The sequence below is a fragment of the Pelodiscus sinensis genome, chromosome 1 (genome assembly GCF_052426305.1).
Source record: "Pelodiscus sinensis isolate ZL-2025 chromosome 1, ASM5242630v1, whole genome shotgun sequence".
Taxonomy (NCBI): domain Eukaryota; kingdom Metazoa; phylum Chordata; order Testudines; family Trionychidae; genus Pelodiscus; species Pelodiscus sinensis.
Window position 1 is genome coordinate 122,365,441 of NC_143052.1, and position 4,401 is coordinate 122,369,841.

Here is a 4,401-nt window from a genome sequence, read left to right on the forward strand (position 1 = left end):
GGCATGAACTGCCGCGGGAATGAAGAGCTCAGCTTCCCTCCCCTCCCCTTCCTTCCCCTCAAACATGGAAACAAGTTAGCTGGGGGATATTAATAGTCTGGAGAACATCCTAAAGGCCTCTGTGGTCTCTGAAAAATCCAGCACGCTAATGCCAGGAAATGAATTCCTATGGCAGAGGACATGAATAGGGAGAAAATGAGGTGGGGATTGGTCTGGCTAGCTCGAAGGGCCTGATCCTGGAAACTGCTGAGCTAGGGCTTCTGGACAATTATGAGCTTTGCCAATGAACTGGACTGGACTAGACTAATATGTTTGAGGTATCAAAAATAAATGTAGTTACACCAACATAGAAGTGCTTATACTATCAGAGCTTATTCCTGTCCAGGAATGAAAATCTACTCTCTCTCTCTATATATATATACATGCAGGGGTCGACATATTAAGGAAAACCCTACTCACCAGACAAAATAGGGACTCGCCACCATCCCCCACAAAAAGTGTTTTTAATGACATAAATTCCTAAGAAGAAGAAGAACAGTAATTACTAATAAGTTAATAAATATCACCCAAGTTATTAATAAATATCGTATAAACCTCTACCTTTTCCCTCTGCTGCTATGTCTCCTCCCCTTGCTCCACCAGCTCCCTTGGTGCCTGCTGCCCCCCACCCTCTGCTGTCCTGACTCCTGCCCTTCTCACTGCCCTCAGCCTTCCTGAGACCTGCCCCCCTCCACCCATCCTTCTCTCTGCCCTGTGCCCACTCCACCAATAGCTCCACTCTGATCAGGTGAGCTAACCCTCCTCATCCCCTCTCCTAAAGCCTCCCTCTACACACCTGCCCTGCCTCTCTCTGGTGCTGGTCCCTCCCCTGCAGGTGTCTGCCCTTCTGCTTCACCCCCAGAATCCCTTGGCACCTGCACCTTCCTGGGGCCTCCCACTTCCCTCACTGCCCCTGCCCCCTTTGCTCTCTTTTTCCCTGATACCCACCCCCTCATCACCCTCTGCCCCTGTTCCCTCACACATGCCTTGCTCCATCCCCACCTTCCTCATGCCCACCCCTTCTTTCAAGCCTTCTCCCAGCACCTCCCCCTTCCCCTCTAGCCCCCAATGCCCTTACCCTCTCCTCTCCCAGCATCACCCTGTCCCTCCTCCCACTGACACCTCCCCTCCTGCCTTTTTCCTCATTGTCTGCACTTGGCACCCTAGCATTTGTCTCTCCTCCACCCTGTCCCTTGGTGCCTTCCCCTTTCTTCTTATTATTCTTCTCCTGACCTCCTCCCCTCAGCACAAGCTCCTTTCCCATATTTTTCCCCTCCCCTCCCCACAGCCCAGCCCAGCCCCTTCCCCTCCCCAGGGGCCAGCTCTAGGTTTTTTGCTGCCCAAAGCAAAACATTCCCTCCCCCCTTTGTTGATGTCTTTTACATGTTTGCATTTTGCAATGGTTTTTTTTTCTTTTTTGCCCCCACTTTAGCCCTATAAATAACATTCATTCGTTTTTTTCCATAAAGGCAAAGGCGCTTCAAGTGAACTTTCACTCCCTGCTGGGTCACAGCAGCCTTTTCCCTGCCCTGTCCAGCCTCTCCCTATGGGCAAGCACCCTTCACTCCCGACCAACAGGGGGAGCAGGGACAGCACAGAGCCAGAGGGGTGCAGGGAACAGTGGGGGAGTACGGGGATGGCACAGGGAATAGGAGGCACAGAGCCAGAGGGATGCAGGGATTGGGGGTAGTAGGGTGCGGTGGAGGCACAGGGAATGGGACGCAGGGAACAGGAAGGGCAGAGGGATCATGGTCCAGGGGCAGTGCAGGGAATGGGCAGCACAGAGCTGGGGGGGCAGGGATTGGGGGGTGCAGGGTGTAAGGGCAGTGCAGAGCCAAATGGTCATAAGGAAGAGGGAGAGCAGGGGGTCTGGGGTGCAGGGGAGCAGGGTCGGCATAGGGAACAGGCGGCACGGAGACAAAGTGGGGCTGAGGCCGTGGCAGGACTGGAGCCGGCAGGGAAGGCCCTGGCTGTGCCATGCACTGCAGCCAGCTCCCAGGGACACGCAACCAGAGCCGAGCTCCTATGGCCATTTGAAATCAGCAGGGCCAGGTCACGCCAGCATCCTGGAGTCCTGCCCTGCCGCTGCACGCAGGCAGCCCGGTGGGAAGAATCGCCACACTTCCCCCTTTCCAGCGGCGCTGTGCTCCTCCGCCAGCCGGTGGATCGGATGGGGCCGCGCCGCCCGTAGTGTGGGCTTTGGCCAGCCCGTCTCAATGGCCCACCAGGCCAGTCCGCCCCTGCACTCACAAGCTGGAAAAATCTACTCGCCACGGGCGAGTGCATTTGTCAAGCCCTGTAGATATATATATATATCTATATATGCAGGGCTTGAAAAATAATACAATCTACTCGCCCGTGGCGAGTAGATTGCAACATGGAAGAGCCGGACTCGGGCAGCATGGCTGGCGAGCGGGGCTTGCCACGGTTCAGCGAGCCCTGTATATATGAGTGTCTCTGAGTCTTCATTCAAGACCTATTCCTAAAAGGTAAAACCTAAGACCACCACATTTGGTAGGCAGCTTCCTCTCATCGTAAATTAAAGGTCAGGGTTTGGTTGTGCCAGGACAACAGGATGTGCGTGGAATGTGATTCTTTCTCATAGAATGGAAAGGGAGGGCTGTGATAGAGGCAGAATGACTGAGGACATCAAGCACAGGGGATAGTTATACTCCACAATGACTATAGGGGATGCAAGCAAGCACTCCCCCTGCCTCCCCAACAGCTCCAGAGAGCCGCAGAGCTGTCATTAGTCAAGGGGTGTGACCCCGCCCCCTTGGGGAGCAGCTGCTAACTGACCCCACCCCTGCTTTGGACTGGAAATCTTGAATCTTCCATTTATCTGGCTGTCTTGGATCTTATATGATCCTCATCACCTTAGTATCTGAGTGCCACTCAGGATACATCTAGACTGCAGGTTTCTTTCGAAAGAGAACATTCACATTTCAAAAGCGGATCGAAAAAAACTATCTGCTTTTTCGAAAGACAGCATCCACACTCATTGGAAGCTCTCTCGCATAAAAGGCCACCTGGAACCACTTCTGGCAGGGCATTAGGTCAGCAATTACTTCCGGGTGCTGTTGCCTAAGGCTATCTGCGATGCATGCTTAAAGGGACCACCCTGGACAGCCATTTCTCAGGTTCTGCTGCGGGTTTGCCTACCTCTCTGAGGGACAGCAAAGCTTTTGCAGTGCATGCTTTGGTTGCCCAGCTTTCTTGGACGCCACAGAATTCTTTTCTCTTTTCTGGGCATGCGATGGCCCCACACTACCATGCTGCAGCATTTTCAGCAGACCATCATGACGGTCCTGCCCCAGCTTGACTCAGAGCTCAGCTTTGAGAACATCTGCCTGGATATGGGAGTAATGCCCTTTCCCCCATATCCCATGGTTGAGAGACTGGACACCAGTTCCGACTGGTGGGACCGTCTCATCATGGAGCAGTGGGACAACCAGCAGTGGCTCCAAAACTTCTGCATGCAGAAGGCCACCTTCCTGGAGCTGTGTGCCTGGCTCGCCCCTGCCTTCCCACGACAGTACACCCACCTGCAGCCCTCCATCCCCCTGGAGAAAAGGGTCGCAATTGCCATGTGGAAGCTCACCACCCCCAACAGCTACCGCTTTGTGGGACAGCAGTTTGGCGTGGGGAAGTCCACCACCGGGGTAATCTTTATGGAGGTAAGTCACTCTCGGGTTACAGTCCCTGTGGGGGGTGGATGTAGGGTGGATGGAAAAGGAGGATCCTCGGGAAAGGGGAGGGGAGTGGGAGTGGGGGCAAGGCCCAGCCCCGGGGGGGAAGGTTGTGCCGTCCTGCCCTCACACAGCCTTGCTGCTGGGGGGGGCAGCCTCATGGAGGGTGGCTCCTGGGATCTTTGGGGGGGGAGGGGAGGAAGGGCACCTCCCAAGGGCTCAGGCACTGTGACTGACCAGGCCGGGTCTGGGCACAGCTGAGGGCGTCCGCTCAGGGCGAATGCTCAAATTCGGGGCTCTCTCTAGCCTCCAGACTGGAGACCTTCCCAAATAGGCTACAAACCAGTCTCACAGAGCGCTTCAGCTGCCTGCCAGAAGCCTCACGAGCAAAACTCCTCTGCCATCCCAGGAATATCCATGCCTCAGATGGCCCTGGGCCTCATACACAGGTGAGGGGTCTTTGAACCCAATCTCACCTACCCCGAACAAGTTCTGTCTGGTTCCAAGAAACCAGCCACAGATCCCTGGTCAATTTACACTCTGGACCTTACCCACAAATCACGCTGAGCCAATCCTTTAGAATCTAACATCTAAAGGTTTATTACTACCAGAAAGAAAAGCATGAGAGTAAGGTTGTTAAGGTATCATACATTACATGCATCGAATCTCCCAG